This window comes from Equus caballus, chromosome 25 (assembly GCF_041296265.1).
Source record: "Equus caballus isolate H_3958 breed thoroughbred chromosome 25, TB-T2T, whole genome shotgun sequence".
NCBI classification, from domain to species: Eukaryota; Metazoa; Chordata; class Mammalia; order Perissodactyla; family Equidae; genus Equus; species Equus caballus.
Window position 1 is genome coordinate 15,781,693 of NC_091708.1, and position 22,570 is coordinate 15,804,262.

The 22,570-nt window shown below is 39.8% G+C and overlaps 1 protein-coding gene and 1 long non-coding RNA gene across 6 annotated transcripts in view; one reads left to right on the forward strand and one right to left on the reverse strand.

The window, feature by feature from the left end:
• PLPPR1 (phospholipid phosphatase related 1) overlaps positions 1–22,570 on the forward strand; it is a 263,835-nt gene that overhangs the window by 176,935 nt on the left and 64,330 nt on the right. The window lies entirely within an intron of this gene.
• Positions 1–22,570, reverse strand: part of LOC138920713 (uncharacterized) — a 37,742-nt gene that overhangs the window by 5,590 nt on the left and 9,582 nt on the right. Inside the window, exons 2-4 of the long non-coding RNA XR_011432405.1 lie at positions 22,246–22,307; positions 1,222–1,370; positions 278–571 (exon numbers count right to left, since the gene is read on the reverse strand). This is a non-coding gene — a long non-coding RNA (uncharacterized lncRNA). The remainder of the gene's footprint in view (positions 1–277; positions 572–1,221; positions 1,371–22,245; positions 22,308–22,570) is intronic.

Below are 22,570 nucleotides of genomic sequence, written 5' to 3' on the forward strand. Positions count from 1 at the left end.
CTCTCACATGGGCATAACTTGGAAAGTTTTTGAAGAAAATGTTGAAAGATTTATAAAAAAGCACCTACCATTTCACTCAGTATCTTCACTCCTAGGAATTTATCCCAAGAAATAGGTCAAAATTAGAAAATACATGCATGAAGATGTTCACTAGAGATTTATTGTTAAAGGATGAAAAACTGAAAACTATATAAATATGCTACAGTGCAAGCATGCTCAAGACAAGTGTCATCTATAGATTTTATGAAAGAATACACTAACAATAAAAATAACCCACCTTGTGGATATAATATAGCAACTTGGAAAGTATTTCAGTATTCTGTTTAGTGAAAAGAGCAGACAAAGTCTGTCAGTGCCATGTTTGCAGAAATGTAAAAATGATGTATGCATAATGATAAATGCTGGGAAGAAATGAAGAAGCAACCGGAAGCACAATCTTTGAGTTCCAACTCTGGCGTCAGTCTAGTCCTGAGCTGGAGTCCTGGCCCTGTCCAGTTTGGCAGGACAAAAGACATCATCTGGCATGACCATGGGCAAGTCACTTAACTTCTCTAAGACTCAATTTTCATTTCTGCAAAATAGATGTAAATAACATTATACTTCCTATCTCATAAGAATGTTCTGAGGCTTAAGTGAAAAAATATATATGGTATAACACAGTGCACATGCTAAGTTTTCAAATGTTAGCTATTATTATTATTAGCAAAGCATGGGAAATTAAAAGTTTATTTCATTCTTAGTTCAGTTGTTATGGTGTTATTTGTGCAGTTAAAGAATCTTGTAACAGCTGTCTTTTAAAATGTAATGATTAAAACTACAGCAATCTCAGCAGGTAGCAAACTAAAACTATTAAAGCAAGGATAATAAAAAGACTCTTAAAAGATTTCACCAATAGAAAAGAGAAAGAAGTGTTGAAATGTCTTAACATAAGTTGCTAAGGAAAGTTACAAAGACAATTAGAATGAGCAAAGGGAAGGGTAATGGGTGATGATAATTAAAGCTGCCACCGGATACACACACATGCAAACATCTATGTGTCCTTTAGAAAGCTGATTAAGTCAGCAGAGGAGCAGAGAAAAGCGTGATTATTAAACCAGTCACGTCGTGAACAGTCCCCTCCACCCAGCTTCTCCCCCATCGTGAAAGGGGTAGAGAACCACAGCGTCGCAGTACTGCCAGGAAGCTTTGCTATTCATGCTTGGTCCTTGTCCTTGACCTCACCTCTCACTGTAGGTGAATGGGGCTTCCAGATACCACGTAGCTGGATGGTCTGGAGGAGTTCCCAGTGGGTTACTCTCAGCAGCTCTGCCCAGGTCTTGGGGGTTCGGTACATATCACTGAATTCACTCCAGCCATTTGGTGCCAAGAACCTTCATGAGAAAAGAAGCATTCGATGCAGAAATCTAGACATATTTTGCAACCTCATGGTGATTATCGTTGCCACAAAGAGCCAGATTATGATTTATAGGACTGTCCCATCTTCTTCTCTGAGTTACACCTGGGAATATCTGTTAGACTGAAGTAGGCAGTATTTTGTTTCCCCACCATGCGAGAATTTGCAAACACCCTCAGCATATGCACACACATAATATAATACAACATAATACAGTATAATATGATATCATATCATATCATGTTTTAGGAGTATAAAACAATATAGAATCTAGAGGTCAGTAGCTGGTTAATGAAATTAAGATATCCTATTCCTCCTGACTCCAATTTCTCACTTTCACTGTGCTCCACCTCACAATACTTACAGATGCAGGGAGCACTCCAGTCTAGAGCTGTGTCATGCCCTGTACCCACTGGGAGGGACATTTATCCTCTGACTGTAGCACTGTCAGGAGCCCTAGCTGGGCACTCAAGTTTGCACTCTCCTGTGCTCCATAATCTCCACATATCCTCAGCTGAGCTCTCATCTCCCTGCCTTGGCACAGGGGTGGGGAATCCCTCCATTTTCCCTCTTGGTTCTACCATCTCATGTACTTGCTCATTGTGCCATTTTTCCCTCCTTCATTTCCCCTTAGTGTTTAGGCAGAAATAATGCAACTCCAATTTGAGCGCTCCACTGACATCAATGGACATGTCTTGCAGATCTGAGTTCCCTAAACTTGGCACTCATGACTTTCTGGACTGGATGATTTTTTGCTGTGGGTTCTGTGCTGTGAATTGTAGGACGTTTAGCAGCATCTCTGGCCTCTACCCCCCAAATGCCAACTGCAGCACCCCTCCAGTTATGACAGCCAAAAAGGTTTCTAGACATTGCCAAATGTCCACTGGGGGCAAAACAGCTCCTATTTAAGAACCACTCTTCCACATGGTGCTTTTGTACAACCTCCTCGTTACTCTTATGTAAAAACTGCCATTTAAATGAGCACAGTGATTTAAGTATTGTTATTCATTTGTAATTTAAAAAGGAGTTATTATTAAATCTATTTTTCAAGTGAGGAAATTGAGGTTCTGTTTTCGAAATGTTACACAGTTAATAAATGGTAATATCTGGATTTGAATATAGATCCTCTAACTACAGCTCTTATCTTTTTTTCTACTACTTGACAGCGCAAACCAGAGTAGTATTTAACCATATAGTTCTTAGTTTGGGCTGCTATGACAAAAATACCACAGACTGGGTGACTTAAACAAAAAACATTCATTCTCACACTTCTTGGGACTGGGAAGTCCACGATCAAGGCGCTGGCAGGTTTGGTGTCTGAGGGGTCCACTTCCTGGTTCGTAGATGGCTTGTCTTCTCCCTGTGTCCTCACATGGCAGAAGAAGCGAAAGAACTCGGGGGTCTTTTTTATAAGGTCACTAATCCCATTCAGGAGGGCTCCATCCTCTTGACCTAATCACCTTCCAAAGGCCCTACCTCCTAATACCATCATATTTGGGGGTTAGGATTTCAACATATGAATTTAGGAGGGACACAAACCTTCAGTTCATAACAATATACATATTGCATATGGAGCAGTAAAGCAGCAAAGAAAAACATCAAAGAGCTATATCAGTTCAGCTGGCATTGCATTATTAAAGTACAAAATATCCTTTTGAACAAATAATTTTCTTAAAATTCTGCCTCCTAATTAAATGGTAAGTAATTTATCTTTGAGGGTAGTTAGATTCACAGAGTTTTCCTTTCCACAAGCATATTGGGTCTCTCAGCTGAAGCTTTGTAAAACAGATTTCATACTGATTGGTTCACATAACTGGAAAGTCCAGCTATAGCTCTGGCTTCAGGTAAGGCTTCATCCAGGGGTTCAAAGACTTTCACCAAGGACTTTTTCCCCTCCATCTTTCGGTTGCCTTTCTTAATGCCAACTTCATCCTCAGGATTCACACTGTGGGCCAGCAGATCTAGGCTCTCCCTTTATAGTAGTAGTTCAAGCCTAACAGCTTCACATTATACCATCCAAAAAAAGAAAGACTCTTTTGTGGTAGCCCCACAAAAGAGAGAGAGAGTCAACTCCTTTTTCTCTTAAGCCCCAGACAATATGTCATTTGACTCTCATTGAGTCATAGGCTCATGCCTGAACCAGTCATTGCAGCCAGAGGGTCAGATGTGTGATTTGCTTTAGCTAATCAAGGCTCAACTCTGGACTATGGGTAGAGTCAGTTGCCTTCAAATCATAGATCAAAATTGAAGAGAAGTGGTTTCTCAAGATAAGTTAGGAATATGATCCTAGAAGGTGGGAGAATGGACGCTAGGGAGAGCCAAATAATATGCTTCTATGCCAATTCCGTTAATCTGCCTCCTACAGTTGGTAGTTTCCCTTATCTAACAACCCACCTCTTTCTATCACACAGCTTTTATCATAGAGCTGTATCCTTTACCTGGCATTGCTGGAAACTCCTTGACAAGTGCCCAGGTATAGCCAGTAGACCAGTGTGGTGAACCAACACCCATGGAGGAGATCTTAGCCTAGGACAGGGCTAGGTTAGCGGCCAGCCCACTGCCTCTTGGAGAGACCTCCCCATCAGTCCCTATCCTTCAAGCAGAAGCTCTCTCAGTCATCTGGACTTCAGTGCCAGACTGTCCTCACTGCAAGTAGGGTAGCACTTCATTCTTTGAGTGCAAAGGAAAGGGACTTACTGTTCTTGAGCACCTACTGTATACCAGGGAAATCACATACACTGTGTCATATCTTCCTATAGCCACCCTGGGAGGTGAGTATTGTTATTATACTTTAAAGAGGCAGAAATGGAAGCTCAGAGAGGTGAAGTATCTTGCCCAAAGTCATACCACCTATAAGAAGCAGAACATGGATTCAAACTAACATGTTTTTCATTCTAAAGCCTGTGCTTTTTATCAACAAAAGTGAACCCTCCAGAAGAAGATCAATCAATGAATATATATTTACTGAAAATCTACTATTTATCAAGAACTATGCTCAACATGGCTTGCATAAGAGTGAATGCAAAGTGTTTCCCCTTTTCCCTAGGAATAAATGAATGGAAGAGAGAAAGAAAGTAGGAAAGATAAAAGCCTGGTGTAATGAGAGAATCCTTAGCCATCCTAGTGGTGCAGACAGTGCCTAGGAAATCAGCATCAACATATAATAACAAGAGCATCTACAGCAATGGGGAGCAATTTCTTCAGCAGAGGTGTAGTGCATGACTTCTTTAGGCAGCGACATCAAGTCCCCAGAGAAATTAGCAGCAGCTGGGGCCACCTTGCAGTGATGTGGTAACCAAAGCAGCACTTGAGAAAGGGGGCAGGCCAGCAGCATCTACGACAGTCCCATTAGGCAGTGTTTCAGCTGTGCCCCCAGGTTGGGATGCCCTCAGGGAATTGCTGTTAGAGAAAGATAGTACACCAATAAACATGAGAATGGGTTCTGCTAACATTCAACCTCTGCAATCTGGAATAGAACAAACAGAAAGAGCATTTGCTCATTCCGGGGTTACCTTGAGAAGCCAACGTAGCCATAAAATTTGTGTGCGCTTCATCTAATAGGGTATTAGGTGGATTTTTTCAGCTCCGGCAAGAATATGGCTTTTAGCTACATCAAAATGCAACAAACCAGCCATTATCCAACTCAGTCTCCATATACTTTATACCTGCACCCTAAACTTACGTAAACTTTTGAAGGATTGTGAGTTAAACTCATTCCTTTGCCCATGATCCATAATATGCAGTAGGATGGCACCAACATGAGTAGCAGTTTCTCCATTACAGATCTCAGAGAATATGGGCAATTGTGTGTGATTTGGCTTGTTCTGTAGGTAGCCTAGAGCAAGAGCCCTCAATTAGGTTCTGCAGAGAACTAGGCTTCAGAGAGAGTCTCAAAGATGGCAACCGGTGTGGGCAGGCGGAAGCCTGTGTGTTTCCTCCCTCCGCCCCTTCTCCCAGGCGCCTGCACTACAGTGCTTCTAATACTGGAGCCCTGTGTAAGAGTGTGTCTGAAAACAACATTTCACTACCATCCAAGGTTTAAAAGCCATGGTCCTTGAAGAGAACACCATGTTTCTGCCTCTGAAACATCTAAGATATTCTCAGAATGACAAGTACTAGAACAATATAAAAGCCAACAGCTATGGAGGACGCCAGCTACTGGGGGCAAGTCTCTCCTGAATTTGCATGGGATCGTGTTACCTGGTATATAATAGGCTGGTCACGACATCCAGAAAATAGAACTTCTAGAACCTTCATGAGACCATTCATCATATTCTGAGACATCCCCTCCCAATGAGAATTAAATCCTTTCACTAATTCACCCGCAGCCAATAAGGCGCTATGATGATAAGTTCTAAGTAAAGCACAGGGCCTTCAGCCTTTGGGTTGTCCATCCAGACTAGTGGTGGTATAAGGAGGCCACAGACTATTTTCCGCCTGACCTGCAACCTGAGAGCATCAGGGAATGCGTTTAAGACATGGTTTGGGAAAATTATGCTATATTTTGAGGTAACGAGCTCCTCTGGGAAATGATGAAATGACATTCTAGTGTAAAATAAAACACCCAATTAGTTCCATCAATTTAAAGAAAATTATATGTGAAACATATAATGTCTAAATGTATCTAGTCAAACCGGTACTTCTTCATTGTAGAAACCAAATAGTCAGTTTTTAGACTGTATTTTTAAAAATTTTCAACAAGTTGTGTAACAAAATGCAACCACTGTCCGAATTCCTCTCCTGGTCCTATTAATGTGTTGGAAACGCTCGCTTGATATCTGGGTCTAAATCACCCCCATCTTATAAAGGCGGAATAACAAATTCTCTCGCCTCCCTAGAAGAGCTTTTGTGAAGACTAATAAAAAGATTCCATTGTGCTTTAGCCTCTGACAGTTGACAATGTAAGAAGCTGAGTAAAATGGAACGATTCTGCAAAGAGAATTTTCTCTAGAAATCCAGTGGTGTCTTTGCTGTTGTTGATGATTGCACACTAACAATGGTTAAAAATGTTCTGCCAGGAAAATAGTGAGGATTCCATGGCCGTATCCAAAAAGATACAATTCACTATTGAATTTTGAACACTCATTTCAGTTCATAATAGGGAACATAATTAAACGTTTCCATTTTGGTATTGATTTTTCCCCCTTCTTATTGAACCTAAAGTTACTGATGTTCAGGCCTCTGTCATTAAGTGTTTGAGGGAGTATGTTTTAGTTCTTCCTTTTAAAGAAGGCATCCTGGTGGCAGTTTTACTTGGGAGAGAAAATGTAATGTGCTCTTTCCAAGTGCCTGTAACTGGCCTAGGGTTGGCGCTTATAGACACCATGTAGAAGATTGGCAGGTGTAAAGACTATGTTAGCATATTGGGCCTGAATTTGTGCCTGTTCAGGAATCTGTCATTTGGAGTCATCTGAGGAATGAATTTTACCAGTAATTCCTCCTTAAGTGAAAAGAATCATTAAACCAATTCTTTTAGAGCACATGACATCTTTAATGTTTCTTATGGGCCATTTGTGGAATGAAATATTGTCATTGCTCACACCACAGCTTCCTGAAAATAGAAGGCACCACAGACAGATTTAACAAGGGCCGTGCCTCACCTCGCTGTGCAAGCTGATGGGCTCATTCTGGTCCCACACAGCTCACCCAGAGTAAGAGCCAGACCACTACCATACAAGGATTCACCCATAAACTCCCAGATTTCCAGAACTTCTCATTCCAATTGCAAAATTTGCCTGTACAGATGAACATGAAGAAGGAGTATGCAGTGAAGATAGCTGGGAATGAGCAATAATAGAAAGGCCCAGAGCAGTCAGTGGGAGTGAGATACTTCTGACACTACCTGTCACACCCCATGCTTACTTCTGTGCTACATTTGCCTTCGGAGGGTTCATACACCCCCACTTAGCGTCACTCCCCCATTGTCCCCTGTGCCTGTCTAGCCAAACAATATAACTCGAAAGTACCAAATATGAGAGACAATGATTTGGTGATTATTGAGGTGCTTTTGTAAAAAATAATAGATCTACTCCTGTTACACCAAACCAGATACAAATTTTGGGACTTGGAAGGCCTTTAGGATCAATCCATCAATACCACTTATTTTGCAGCTGGGGAAACTGAGGCACAGAGAGATTAAAGCCACTTGTCCAGAGTCACAGTAAATTTAATCAGAGAACTAAGACCCAACCCCATGTCTCCTGACTCCCAGTTCACTGTTCTTTCTACAGGACCAAAGAGCCCAAGGCTTCTTTTCATCTTTTATAATCTCAGTTCCTGTATTTACTCTCTCCTGAGGTTCAACCACTTGCACTCTGGGCAGGTGTCGTGGTAGCTTTGCCTAAAGGTGAATTTCCTGGACAACATGTTGCTTATGTGGCAGAACGATATTCTGGATATTAATGTGTGCATGCGTGCATACGTGTTTATTTCCTCCCTCACCCACCCCGTTCCATTTCAACACCAAGCAAGTAGCCAGGGGCTCAGTGTGCTTTTTTAATCACAGGGATATATGCCAGGAAGAACAGCTGAAGCTACTTCAACGTCCTGGCTTTTCATGTCTTTTATCAAAGCTTATACTCCTTAAAGTGGTTATGCTAGGAGACCTGGAGGGCCAGGGGGAGAAAGGGGGTGTCTTTGAAGGCCAGGAGAGAGAGAAGGAGGATATTCCCCAAGGCTAGAAAAGAGGAACAAAATAGGTGGGTCTTTCAATTAATGGGACATATGTCCTACTGGGTGGCAGAACTTATGTGAGGTGACAAGACCTCAAAGGTGATGACCACATGGGGCCCCCAAGGAGGCTGGACCTTGAGCCCTGGGGCTCCAAGCCCTAGCAAAGACACCTGTGCCCTAACTGTGGCACAGAAGCAGCCGAGCCATTGGCACTTGAAGGAACTGTGTGAGCTGGATACCGAGGGCTTCAGGGCTGCCCAGTGTAGACCAACAGCCCGAGGGCCTCTTGGATGCGCTGGTAAGATCCTGTGGGAGAGTTCCAATAGTTATGAAAGAATAAATTTCCTGTGGCCCAGTGTGATCGTGGCTCAAACTCAGATATAAATTGACTTTACAAAACAAAGAAATGGGATTTTTTTAACACCCTAGTTTATAGGCAAGATTTTTACCTGCTACATTTGTGTTAAAAATTATATCAAAGCATGAGTATTACATTTGCCTCAACAACTGGAATCCTAGCAACATTTTTTAAGTGTATAAAAAGGCTCAACTTCAAGACTAATGATTTGTTCTGGAAAGGTTTATGGTGTGGTACAGGCTTTGTCTGCACTGTAAAGTCTTTCCTGACCAGACTCACCCTCCTCTGGGCTCTACCGTCTCTTGGAAATGCATCTGTAATTGCATGTGACCCTCTGCATTGTAATTATTCATGTATAGGACTCTCTCCTCTGCTAGACTGTGAGCTCATTACGTGTAGGATCTGCGCCGTATTCTTCAGTGTATCCCCAGGAACCAGCAGGAACACAGGCACTAGGAGACCATCAGTACATCTGTCTACTGCTGCAGTCTGAGCTGTGGCTTTCCTGTAGCATTTTCCCTCAGAAGAGTTTCAGAGCAAATTGTGGGTCAGCAGCTCAGGCCACACATAATTTCATTGTGAAATTTTAAAAAAAAGTGAAGCAAAACAAACCCCCCAAACCTATGCATTCTTCATTTGACATAAAGAAAACAGGAGAGCCCAAAGTTATTTAGAAGGTGTGAGGTTTCCAGATTTTTAATTCTGTTGCTGTTTTTGCTTTCAACTTAGGTCAATTCAAGGGGAGTGTCTAGTATGTTTGGGGCACTTTGTGCTAGGAGGAAGTGCGCGTGCGCGCATGTGCCCGCATGTGTTCTCCACCAAGGAGCTCGCAGCTTATTAGGGGATGTAGGCAAAACCAATCTAAATGGTGGAAAAATCATGTTGCAAATTCTCTTACCCTCATACCCACTGTAGGGGCCCCTTCCAGGCTAACATGAGCCTGCCTGCCTGAGGTCTGGTACAAATGCCAACCCACGCCAGGCACTCACGTTAGAGGTACAGTGATACAAATGCAGGGTTTTGAAAGCAAGGGGTTAGGTTCAAATCCTTTATTTGGGTCTTAGTTATTTCCATTTCTTCATCTGTAAGTGGATGTGATATTTCCCTCAGAGGTTTGATGAGACTATATCATACTTAAAAGTGCAGTGTTAAAAAAAAAATGATGCTGTCAAGAAAGAATAAGTATATAAAACATGTCAGGGAATGGGGTGGAGAAGATACAAAATAAAGAAGTAGAAAGGGTAAATAAAGTCTATTTAGTCAGTGAATTTAAACACAAAAGAAGAAGAGAAGCTGGACAGAGGTTGATGTTGACAGTAGATTCCAGTGGGACCATGGGGATTTGATATATTGGGGGAGATAAGATTATTTAGAAGCAGAACCAATTAAGTTCACCATAAGTGCTACACGGGAACTGGGAAGTCATAATTTAAAAGAGTAAAATAGTCAATTCAGTAGAGAGGTAGAAGGTGACTGGACAGGGTACCAAGTAACTTTTGGGGACAGTGAGTTGGCTGGGGAGGGACATTAGAAAGTTAATGGAAATTTGCAGGGGATAAAATACAAACTATGTGAGCTGAAATACAAATCACGAGGAAAAATCCGTCTCCGCAAGTCACTGTATTACTTACCTAGGAATCAATATAAAGTGTTTTGAGCTGCAGCCCCCAAGGAGATTTGTATGACCAAATTGGCCATTTCCATGACCTGCGCTGTCAAAATCAGTCAGTTCTTAACTCAGAATGAAAAAAATGATTAGGTCTGCTTCCAGAAGTTTGTCTTGTTTGTTACTGGATCAAAGCCACAATGATACATTAATTCTTAAGCATAATTTTATATTGACAGGAAAATAAAGTGTGTCTGTAATCATTCGGTCAAAAAAAAGTACAGTGTAAGATTCATATGTTATCTGTGTTTATTTCCCAGTTCATCAAATTTGCCACATCCCCAAGATCTTAGAAACAGAAACAAAAGCTAGTTCTCCTAAGTACCTTATAGCCAGTTTGGGGGAAACACTGATTAGCTCTTCCCTGAGAATATGTAGACCTTTAGAAGTTAAAACTTATTTCATTTTTTCCATTTATAAAAGCAATGCATGTAAAATGCAGAAAAGAAAAAGAAGAAAAAATCGTGCATTGTTCAGTCATTCAAAGAAATTCACCACCAATAATTTGATGTACGTCCTTTCTATATTTTCTATGCATCTTTTACTTTGTAATTGTGATCTTACTGTATTTCACATATGGTTTCCTTTACTTATCTTTATAATAAAAAGGGAATTTAAAAATACTTTCTCAAAATAAGATGGCTAAATCTAAAATGCTGTGCATTTGCAAGCTCTCATTTCCCAGTTTGTGCAACAAGATCTTACCAAAATCTTTAACAGGCAGCAGCATCCAGCATCAAAACTGACCATAAATTTAGAGAACCCATTTGGAGGGTCACGGTCAGCAAAGTCAGCAGATTCTAAAGCCTCTCCAGTTTCTGTGCCTTGCCAAGTGACTGAAGTGGAGAGGCAATTTGACTATTGCCTTCTGACTTTAATTAATGTTTAATACTCAGTGGCAAAAGTACACTTCCTCTTGTACGTTCTTATTAGTCCCTTTTGAATCAGTTAACACTCTGTTTATAAAGATGTGGATATTTTCTCTAATTACTGTAATTTTGGTTGCTGCTGTAAAAATCAGCGCTCCGTGTCACACTGTCAGAGATCATTACAGATGTCTACCTGCTTCTCCCCTCCCTCCCCTGGAAACCATCCAGTCATCTCTGGAAAGTAAATGCAGTAAAAGGTTTAATGAAGGAAAGGAAAATCCAGACATACCATGTCTCAAGTCAAGCTCTTCCAGAATAAAACCAGAATGTATTCATCAGGGTGATGAATTGTATTCTGTTTAAACATTAAGGATATGGATGCAGAGTTCTGTTACTTATAATAAATTTCGTTATTGTAAAATCCAATTCATGCCATGGAAGAAGAATAAATTGATATGATTTATGCTCTCAGAAGCACATTTCCCACTCCTAGTATTTCCTTCCGTATGGAGAGAGATCAATGAGGGTACAAACCCTGGCCTCTCTCCACCCCTTCAGTTCCCCCCTCCCTGGGATGGAATAAGTTTCATCATTGGCAAATTTGGAAGAACTGGGCATGCATGGCTAAGCTCCTTCCTCCTTCCTTCCTCTTGCGAGCCAGGTACCACAGGAAACATGTGTTCTAGTCTGTTCCTACTGTGTGGGGAGGGCCTGTGGTTTTCTAGCACTGTCTATGACTAAGTCAGTCCATCTAATTCTGTGGTTCAGTATTGGCAGATCCATCTCAGCCACATCCTCTAACCCAGCTTCTAGAAGGGACTGTGAGGGACTATCTTGATCTCTCTTACACCTTCTCTCTCTCTCTCTTAATTGATTCAAAACACTTGGTGGGTAAGATTGGGTGCTATTTACCAGCTCCCTTAAAAGTCAGCACCACCAAACACAAAGGCTGGTAATTCAAAAACAAAACAAAACAAAAACACCACTCTTTCTTAGGCATGTTTTTTAAGGAGTTTTCTTTTTTTAATTAGTCACTCTTTGTTCTGAATTTTCAGTGTAAATTCTGCTATACTCTCTGCCTTCTAACTAATTCTGAATCTATTTAATGAAAAGGACGAATAGGAAAGAGACCTAGCTGTTAAAGGCTAGAATTTTCCTTGGCAGGAAGCTGTTGCTTTTCATGCATTGGGTTTTTTTCCTCTGTTATATTAGGGATTGTTTTCTCCATTTTACTGAGGCTACATGAGGTTGAGTCACATTCCCTAGTTCACACAGCTGGTTAGCAGCAGAGCAGGGAATGGAACTGTCCAACTCCAAGGCCAGAGCTTTTTCTTCAGGAAAGCTTTCACTGCATCTCTCCCTACAACCCTGATGTCCTATCCTTTCACTGTCATGGCCATTAGGAGAAGGGCAGAAAATGGTGCCCTGATAAAGAACACTTGTTGAAAGAGGGCAATGGTTTGCTTGGGAGCCATCTTTAGCCTACAGTCTCCTGGCTATAAATTGAACCTCTGTTTGGTAGTTTTGGTTTCTTTCTGCCCCCCAAAAGGTTAAGCCATATATATATGAAACGGAGATTTAGCCAAATTTCTCCCATTGCAAGAGTTTCATTTTCCCAGGTACTTCTGAAAAAGACCTTGTGGGAGATTCTGCATTGTTTTTAAAAATGTCTTACTTGATCATGCTTTTGATTGCTTTGGTCTAACCAAAATTCTTTGCAATTGAAAAATGATTCTGGAGAATTTTTTCCCAGATTTGTTCAACTGGTTTGAAAATGTCACTACAAAAGTCAAAATTTCTTGAGTTTATTACTCAGGGAATTCTTGCCTCTGAGAAGGTTAAGGTTTATTTATGTCACCACAATAATAAAACCCATATTTTAGAGAAACATCCAAGTGTACTCTATTTTTTAAGTGAACTTTTCTCACTGTTGATTCACTTGCTGTAAATAGAGTAGTGTTATTTTCCTTCCTGTTACTGTAGGCAGCACTCGGGAGAAATACTATAAGAGCCTATTAAGTTGAGAAAAATAGAACCAATTAGAAGCTCACGTTCCAGGAATTCAGAGTATGGCCCCAGGGGTCAAGGCGAATTTTATAGAGGAGTACCAGTACCTAGCTCATGTCTGCCACTTACCTAGAAGGGGCTTCGTGGATATGTGTTCAATGAATGAAGATAAAAATCTGGATGATCATTAAGGATGGGTGGGAATTAGGCAGTCTTCTCATGCTTCAAATGGAACCGAATCAGAGAAATCTATAGGTGTATGTATGTGTGTTTTGATGTATCCTTCCTTTGTGTTATTCCATAAGATCTCAAATTTAAAGTCCTAGAATTCTAAGACATAAAGCTAAAAGTATTTTTGAGGATAGAGGACAAGAAAGCTGGAATATAAAAATTTTTTATAAAGTATACTTCATAAGTAATTATATCTGCCATCTCACATTTATGTCATGGTAGATATGGAAAAAATTGCATTTATTTTTATTGGTGTTTAATAATCTTTCTGTCCATGACACATTGCAGGGCTTATGTGTGCTTTTGAGGGAAGAAAGGCAGCTTTTAACTCATATACGGTGCATTCCAAATCTACATATTTTCCTTTTTTCCCCCAATTCCTTTCAGGATTGTGTGCCTTGGCCTGTACCAGTGGAAAGCGAGAGAGAAACAGACCAATACTTGTTGTTAGAGAGGTTTCTAACACAGAGAGAACTGTTTAATTTCCCTCTCATTACAGCTAGCTGGGAGCCGTAAGCGTTAGTGATGCTGGTTCACCATGATGCAAATTCAGCTGTCTTCTCAATTCCTAGGACTTGGGAATGCTGAATTTGCAGCTGCTGCGATATTTTTTTATCTCAAAAAAAATTTTTTAAAGCCTCCAGCTTCTTTCATTTATCTTGGAAAAAACAAATATGTACATGGTGTACTTTTACTTCCTTAAGTTTCATTTAGAACAGATGACATTTCTATGCAGATTTTTCTAAGAAAAATAGTTGCCTATCTGCTTTGATTTGTTGATCATTTTAAAGTGCTCAGAATTACCAAGAGCACTTACTCTCTGAGTCAAGTTCTCCTGCTGATAGAACACCAATGCCCCCTACTGATAAATTTCCCAAAATCCCTTAGAAAATGAGAACATAAACCCTTCACACAGGCACGATATTCACCAGCCTTGTCTGAAAAGGACGTGCTTCTAGGGTCATCGTAGTCTGCTTTATTAGCCTCCCATTAGTGTAATTTCCTCTATTAGTCTTTACTAAAGCAGCTAGAAGTTATTTCATGCTTGGCTGGCTTTATTAGAAAAACAATTTTAAAGGTATCAGCAGAGCTTTATACCTGACAAAATGAGAACCAGAACTAACATTTGATTATGGTAATGTAATTCCTGTTACATTATATTTATAGTTAATGGGAAAAGTCCCTCAAAATACTTTCATATTTGTCTTCCTGTTTCTTCAGTATTTATAGAATTTCTGGCATAAGGAGACTTTAAAACCTAATCCTCCAGATTTTACTTGAATCCCATCTAATGTCGTTTCCATTAAGTAATTGCTTGGTTTTTCCTTGCAATAGAGAACACACCTATCAAAGCAACACATTGCATCACTGGACAATTCTGACAAAAAGTTCATGCAAGATTTTTTCTGTTCAGCTTTCAAATATTGGGCCAGTTTTTACCCTTTGGCTGCTATAATAGCTTTTGCTATAACAAATCTAATTCCTCTTAGTTCTTCAAATATTTAAACAGAAATATCATGTCCTTCTCCTGGCATTCTTATCTTCCCCAGGAAGAATAATGTCAACTGTCAGAGAAAAGGCAAATATTTCTATAAATGTGAGACCAAAGGGACAAAGACTTAGGACAGAATGTCAGTAGGATATAAAATTCCTGTTTTCAAATGATGCACTAATTGTTTCTCTTTCTCTCTGTCTCTCTCTCATACACACACACACACACACACACACACACACACAGTACACTCTTCTTGGTTCCCACAATACACTTAAAAATGGCCATCTTTGAATTCAGTAAAGGAAGCAGGAGACAAATTCAGTTTCTGTAATGGTGTGATTTGAATGTTTCCAAGAAGATCTAATCTTAGGGCTCCTTCCTAATTGCCTGGGAATTGTTAGACCTCCCTGCTCAGCCTATATTCTTAAGCAAGCAATGTCAGATGAGGATTTGTGACAAGATTGAGAAATTAGTGAACTTGGACTGAGGTTTTTTAATCAGCAAATGCCTCACAAGGCCAATTGGATCTTTGTGAGATGCTTATCATTCCACTGAGTTCTACCACTTCTCTTCAGGCAGATGCAAAATCAAGACTCCTGGTGCTCTCTGTGTAAACTTCTCCTCCCCTCCTTTAATTGCAGTCTTAATTTTTCTGTCTGAGTAGCCAATAACCAAGGCTATTGCCATGATTTACTTAAACAATAATAAAGCAAGCAATGACCTTAAGCCAAGAGCCAATATAACATGAGTATAGCTAGGCTTGTTCTGCCACGAAGTCCTAAAAGTTGCTCTTTGCTGTTATAATTTTCTTAAGATAATGCAAGATAGTTGTATATGTTGTATTCTCTAGGAAGCAGACACTGAGAAGGAATAAGAGTGCAAAAGGTTCAGTGGGGAGTAACACATGAAAAGAGTTGGGTAGGTGGAGGCATCAGCCCATGATGCAGACCAGAAGAAGTCTCTGCCAGCCCAGTGGGGCACTTAGAGCAAACATTGCTCATTTAAGGAGTCTCTAGTTGGACAGAAATGGCTAGGCCTTTAGACCACATCTTGTTTAGCCATTGACTGGGGATGGTCCAAGAAGAACATGGCCTTGGCTACCTCTCCTTTGCCCCATCATTGGTTGGGGCCCCTCCTGATAAGAGCAAGCCCACAGCTCAGAATATGAGGTAGACCCTGAAGGAGCTAACTGCTAAGCTTATTAAAGATAAGCAGAACCAGGTCACTTACTTTAGGAGCTCACAGTTTAGTGGTTGTCATGCAAAACAATTCATTGCTGCTCTGTGGTGTGCACTATAATAGGAAAATGAGGCTCTATCTGAATAGAGAAGAGAAAGTTTCAAATGCTGCTTAGAGAAAACAAGGAATTACGATTTAAAGAAATTCATCCCGCAGAGAAATGGAAGAAAGAATAATTGAAGAAAAAGGAAAAACATATGAATAGGTACAAAGGTATTAGCAAGACATATGTAGGTTGCCTTACATTTAGTAGAAATGTATGATTAGTCTGTTGGATACTTGCAGGGAAGAGCTATGAGATGAGATTGGAAAGGTAAGGAGGACCAAGCTCATAGGATCCTGGGTGGCATGCTAAGGAATTGGCATATTTATCCTCTAGAAAAAAGAAATCAATAGACTTCTGTTTTTAAAAAAGTGCTTTTGTGGCAGTGTGATATTAAGGAGATAGAATCAATCAGATTTTGAGTCTGCCTAAATATGGAGTAGAAGAAAGAAAGAAGGAATAATCAGGGACGACTCTTCATTTTCTGGCTTGAATAAGTGTATGGAGGGTGGTGGATTTTCAGAGAAGGAAATACTGCAAGAGGGTTTCAGGAAGTGGAAGGAGGAGGCATTGCAGTTCAACTTGGAAATTCTTGAGTATGAGATGCCTAAGAAACATCTAAGGGAAGATGTTGAGTATAGATTTAGAAATATGAGTCTGGACTTCAAGAGAGTGGTCTGGGCCACAATTGTATATCTGTGAATAATCAAAGTATAGGTGGTAATTGAAGCCATTGGAGAAGTTCAGTAGAAAGTAAAATCTAGACCTCAAGAAAGGGGTTTATGTAAGAAATAAAGATTTCAACATATAAAAGGCAGTTGAAACCCTGGGAATACATGAAATCCCCCACAAACAGTGAGAAGAAAGAACAAAGCTAATGGTAGAAGGAGGTGTGCACATGAGGAGAGTTGAAGAAAGAGTCTCCAGATGGAATTCTGAGACCAGGAAAATAACCATAAAAGAAAGGAAGCCAAGGGAAGAGAGAAATTCAAGAATAAAAAAAGTGACCGGGAATGTCAAATGCTGCAGAGACATCAGATAAGTTTAGGACTGAAAAGTGTTTAGTGGATTTTTCCATTAGGAGGTCATTGATGACTTAAATGGGACCAATTTGAGAAGAGCACATGAAGTTAACCCCTGAGTAGATTTGCAGGGCAGGAAAATCAAAAGATTGGGCAGTAGCTAACAGCAGTAATAAAATCAAGGGAGTGTTTTATTTTTTGTTTGTTTTAAATGTTTAAGATGTGCTCAGAAGCAGTGAAGATGGAGAAGTTCAAGATTCAGAAAGAGGAAAAAATAATGGAGAGCAGCGTTTCCAAGAAAGACAAATTAGTTAACAGCTGAGAGTGAACAGGCTTGTTCCCTTAGGTCTTGGTCTTTAAGTTTTGCTGTCCTATTACTTTTATGCCCCTCTCATCACCACCACCGGGTATTTGAGCAATTATTTTAGATCCAACTGTTAGGGCTTCTGTTTATTACCTCTGTGAAATGTCTTTAAGTTAAATTTAGTCATTCATTCCAGACTATAGAGAACTTGCTGGATTCTGATTTTGTCTTTCAATATGTATACTATCCCTTTAAAGTTCACATCATTCACATATCTGATAAGGCTGACTTATAACTCATTTGCAAAAGACAGAGGAATGCACACCCCTAGATTCCTCCATTAACATTACTACTGATTCGTTAATAAACTCATTTTAAGTTCATCCAATATTCAGTATACTTATCATCCAGTCCATAATTCTATCTTGACCATCAGGTTCTCAAGGTCACCTTTTGCCAAATTCCTGGATGTAATCTAAATAGACCACAAATAACCCATTTCTGTGCTATGCCAATCTAGTAACTACAATAAAGAATGAAATAAGATCAGTCTGACGTGACCCTATCCATACTTAGGAACTCATCCTGGCTCAGCTTGATCAGTGCTCCCTCTTCTAAGAGCAAGGAAAGTTGCCCTATAGCATTCATTCTATAATTATGCCTAAGATAAATGTAACATTTATTCTTCATTGTTAGTAATGCTTTTAATTCTGTATACTTCCCTTTTTGAAATTTGGAACTACGTTTGCCAATTTCTAACTTTCTTCCTCCTTAAAACTCTCATTTGGAAGTTTCTTAGTGGCCTGGATGTGATTTCTCTTGGAAAGCATATTTGAACTCATTTAAAGCAACTTTGCTCTTCTTTGATCACTCCCTACCTTTGGGACCAATGCCACTCTAACTTTTTAAATCTAAAGATTTTTTTTCTCTAGGCAGGGAAGATAGACATCAAATAAATATTTAATAATTCTGCTTTCTCAGGACCACCCATCAATATCACATTATAATTCTATCTCATTGCATCAAATTTAACCGTCGCATTTTTGTTAACTACCATTTACTTTGGATTTTAAACATCTGAACACACTATAAAAGAGATCCACTGTCTTCTGTTGGTCTTGTTAGCTCTCTTTCCTTTCATCTTTTGTACATCCAGTTACCAAATTTGGCCTCATCATAAAGATCCCCATATAAAGAGTTTCTCTCAGCATTTCCTCCTCTTCTTTCTCATCAGAACTTCATTTTTGAGAATTTTAACCATCCAGACTGATTTCTCATGTAGATTCTCATGCCTTAGACTCAAGTCTGCTTAATCTTGGGATCTTTAAATTTTGCTTTTACGAGTCCTGGAGTTCATGTCTGACCAAACTCAACCTTCTCTTTCTTAGCTATACTGAACTCCTAAACTACAAGGCAGATTTTTCCTACGACGTCCACTTCACTAACCTGTAACTGCCCCACTAGCTGCGTGATCTGAGGCAATTTATTTCTGATTTAATTATTTTTAAGATGATTTTAACATATCAATCTGATAGGTTATCTATAAATAGTTCAATGCCTTATTTCATAAGAATACTAAAATTAGCTGCAAATTTGATAAATATTGAATCTGAATCGTGGGACAAAATGGAAGCTATGTGATATACTAGGTGCAGAAAATTATGTTTCTCAACTACCAATGTGGCTTGAATTAATCACCATTAAAGGGGTTATAACTAATGAAGTAATTGTTTTAGATATATGAATGACTAGGGTAGTAGATTATTTATACATATCAAATCTCTATAATTTGGAGATAATCTCTTTTCTCTGTTGACACAATAAAACATACCTTTGATGTAGTGAAAATGATACTAAAGAAAATATTAAAACCAAGAAGTTGTATTCATCAAAAGATGCCATAAAGAAAGTAAAAAGATAAATCAATCCCTGGGAAAATTTATTTGCCACTTATGTATCTGATAAAAGATTAGTGCCCAGTGGCCCCATGGCCGAGTGATTAAGTTCGCGCACTCTGCTTCGGTGGCCCAGCATTTCGCTGGTTCGGATCCTCCGTGCAGACATGGCACCGCTCATTAGGCCATGTTGAGGCGGCATCCCACATGCCACAACTAGAAGGACCCACAACTAAAACATATATACAACGATGTACTGGGGGGCTTTGGGGAGAAAAAACAACAACAACAAAAAAGATTGGCAACAGTTGTTAGCTCAGGTACAAATCTTTAAAAAAAAAAGATTAGTGCCCAGAATTTACTAATATCTACTTCAAGTCAATTAAAAGAAAAGACAATACAAAAAAGTAGAAAAGTGCAAAAAAAACCAAATAGGCATTTCATAGAATAGTAAACAAAATGGGTGAATCAATCTATGAAAATATGCTCAACCTTATTAGTTATTAGGGAAGTACAAGTTCGACTGCAGTATACCTACTTACTGGTAGTGTATTTACTAGACTGAAGGCTGACTGCACCAGGCATTGCTGATATTGTGAAGAATGAGATTCTCAAACCGTGCTGATGAGCAAGGAAAATGGAAACCACTTTGAAAAGCAATTTGGTGTTATCTTATAAAGTTGAACACGTATATTACACTGTAATTCAGAAACATCATACTAAGCCCTTACCCTAGAGAAACTTTGTAAACTTTATACATGCGCTAGTAGACATGATCAAGATTGTTCATAACATTTTTCCTAATAACAACAAGAAAACCCAAAACAACACTCAACTTAAGTAGTGAAAATGAATGAACTTCACTTACATACAAAAATGTGGGTGAATATTAGGATATGATGTTGAGTGAGAAACACAACTGTGGCAGGATAAAATTTTTATTAAATATTTATTTATGGGAAACATACAAATGTGCAAGGAATTGAAAAATATAAAATTCAGAAAAATGGTGACGTTTTGGGGGATGTGTTTGCCTGGGGATGTACAAGATTATAGTATGTGGAGATTAGAGCTACATACATAGGAAGCCTCTAAGGCATTGATGATGTCCTGCTTCTAAAATTGGGTGATGTGGCCAGGTATTTATTTTATTATTATGTGTCTAACCTACATACACACTACATACACTATATATATATATATATATATATTCTTTTAACATATCAAATATTAAACAATAAAAAAATAAAAACCCACTGGCCTTGAGAGAGCATTGTATTCGTATCCAGGATCTTTGGCTAACTTGTTCTGGAACCTTAAACAAGTCACTTAGCTTGTCTGGGCCTCACTTCCCTCATCTGTAAAAAGAGAGTCTGTATAATCTTTCCAGTGCCTTCCGGTCCTAAGAGTCCGTAATCCCATAATCCAGAGAAATAACAGAGCATGTAAACCAAGGAATTTCCCCAATTAGCTTTCAATTTACAGATGTTGTTTCCAGAGACTCAAAATATGAGGAAAGGGGCAAGGAATATTAATCTGCCAAGTTATTCTAAATAAATGGAACATTCAATAAAGGAAAACTAAATAAGATTGCATTAGATTATTTGAAACTATACTATCTTTCCTCTGGGTCACATAGCTACTTGACCACAAGTCTCCTATTCGCCCCCCTGTATCCCTTTCAAAGTTTTTCAGACAACATAAGAATAAGAAAAAGTTTGCATAAACACTGAAATCTAGGGAAAAATGACATTCAAATGACGAAAATGTCAATAACTGTCCACAGATACGGTACACATTGACTCTGAAGAAGAGAGAAGACACTGAGGCCAACTTCAAAAACCTCTTGCCCACCCAGAGAAAGCAGCAGCATCCTGGGAAGTAAAAGAGAAATCCTTGCAAAAATCCCACTGATGTTCCCTGATTAGGACAGGGGCAGACGGGGATGTGTGGGATCAAATTCCTCCTCGGCCCTCTTTTCGCCAACACAAATCAACATAATAGCAAATGACGGCAGCACATTTATAGTGCTTACTTATATGCCAGAGACTGTTCTAAGTTCTTCATATGTAATTAGTTCATTTAGTCTTCACATCAGCTATCGGTTGATAGATACTATTGTCTCCGTTTCATAGGTAAAGAAACTGAGATATAAAGAGTTAAGTGACTCCCCCAGGTCAATGAGTAACAGAGGCAGGACTTGAACCTGAACTCCGGCTTCTGGAGTCCAGTCCCTTAATCACTGAACAGACTACCCCTCAACAGCAAAAGAAAGTAGCTGTGTCTGGTGTCTATGGCCACAATAGTGATGCACTCCAAAGCATCATTGTAACAGTGATATGTAACAGTGAGCATTTCTTTAGCTTAGGAGTTTGTGGGTTGGCTGTTTAGACCTTCCTGGGCAGTTCTCCTGGTCTTGACTAGGCTCATTCATAGATCTCAGAGATGACTAGCTAATGCCTGGGGCTCACACATCGTGGGTTAGTTGGCTGTCACCTAGAGTGACTTGGCTCTCTTCCATGTATCTTATACATCTCTCTGGCAGGCTAACCCAGGCACGTTCTCCTGGCAAAGGTAGAGGTGCAAGAGCAAGCAGGAACACACACGTGCTTTTGACACCTCTGCTTGTAGCCACATCTGCACACGTCTCATTGGCCAAAGTAAGTCACCGCTCTTCAGTGAGAGGAACTACAAGATGGAGAGCATGGGCGCAGGGAGGGGAGAAGACTTAGGGCCTTGAGTGCCATTAATTACCACAGTAGCTGTGCTGAAAGGGGCCCAGTGAAGCTTTTGCTGCAGCAACAAGAACTCTCCAAGATGCTTCAGGGCTCTTCCCTGAAGCCATGGTGGCAGCTCCCAGAAGGGAGGAGAGCCCAACATTATGTCATTTAGAGCCAAATGCTTCAGATAACTGGATTCATAAATCTGGCCTCCAGAGGAGATTCTCCAATGAGAGAGAGAGAAAAAAAAGAAGCAGCAACACCAGGGCAACTCTACCTCCCTCTCACTCCTCCCCTCTCAGACTTCCAGGTGACCTGCCTGGGTACTTACATCCACCTGTCCTTCATCTGTAACATCTGAGAAGAGGACTTTTACAGCCATCAGAAGGAAACCTAAAGAGATATTTTTGAGGAAATGAGTTTTCAGTTTCTTAGGGGGTTTAGATTTACTATATGGCAATTTACAGAGCATTCCCTGTTATTAATGGTTGTCTTGAGGCCCTTGAGAGAACGTGGGCTGTAGGAGCAGTGGTTTGTGTGTCAACACCCATCTGGCTGGTGTCTGGTTCTTGCACTTCATCTCTGGCTTTCATCCATTTACTGAAAAGGCACTCATGGAGCACCTATCACATACGAAGCTCTGGGAACACAGTAGC